This window comes from Manacus vitellinus, unplaced genomic scaffold (assembly GCF_001715985.3).
Source record: "Manacus vitellinus isolate BGI_N305 unplaced genomic scaffold, ASM171598v3 scaffold_526_pilon, whole genome shotgun sequence".
In the NCBI taxonomy this organism is placed as follows: domain Eukaryota; kingdom Metazoa; phylum Chordata; class Aves; order Passeriformes; family Pipridae; genus Manacus; species Manacus vitellinus.
In genome coordinates this window covers 1-1,078 of record NW_021940625.1, presented here as the reverse complement: position 1 = coordinate 1,078, position 1,078 = coordinate 1, and positions in this window count along the sequence as shown.

Here is a 1,078-nt window from a genome sequence, read left to right as displayed (position 1 = left end):
GGCGGGAGCAGCCGGGAGGGCTCACCCCGGGGCGGCATCTCGGCCTGACTTGTTCTCTCTCCTCAGAAACCCGCGCCGGCCAAAGCGGAGCCGAAGCCAAAAAAGTTGCCGGCAAAGGTGAGTGGGAAGAGGAGGAGTTGGTGGCTGGTGGCATCTCATGTCGTGTCCTCGTGTTTTATTCCTTGTGGGAACGCTCGGTTTGGCTAAAGTACCGTTTTAAGGTGCTTCTGCCAGTGTCTACAGGTACGTTCCACCCCTCTTTGAGTAGATCCTTGTTAAGCTCCCAGGCGTTGCATGGAAATTTGGGCACTGATCCATATTAGTTTGGTATGGGGTGGAACTACTTGAATGTCGAAGCAATCGGACGTCAGGAGGAATTTTTTTATGGAAAGGGTTTTTAAGCATTGGAAGGGGCTGCCCAGGGAGGTGGTGGAGTCCCCATCCCTGGAGGTGCCCAAGGGACGACTGGATCTGGCACTCAGTGCTCTGGGCTGAATGACAAGGCACAGGTTAGACCCGATGATCTTAGAGATGTTTTCCAACCTAAATGATCCTGTGATTCTGTACAGAGGATTATATTTCACCACTCTAAAAAAGGGGATAAAATATATATACTCATATTTTAAAGTCGTTTTGTTAGAACAGGAAAAAAACAATTTCTTAGCCACTGAAAAATACCTCCGTTTCCATTTGTGAACTTGAGCTTTTGGGTCTTTATGTGTGTGCAACAAGGTGTGGTTTAGTATGGTCTTTAAATTTTTCAGCACAGCCTTCACAGTGCCAATAACTGAGGTGTAAAATTCTTTGTTTTTTGGCTGTGGGCTCAGTGCTGTGTGTGTTGTTAAGTGCTCCTTCGTCATCATGAGCTTTTCTTTGTGATGTGTGGAATAAAGGCTTTGGAGTGACCTGATTGTGGCCTTCCAGTACCTGAGGAGAGCCTAAAGGAAAGGTGGGGAGAGACTATTTCCAAGGGCCTGGAGTGACAGGATGAGGGGGAATGGCTTCAAACTGACAGAGAGCAGGGTTAGATGGGATATTGGGAGGAAATTGTTCCCTGTGAGGGTGGGGAGGCCCTGGC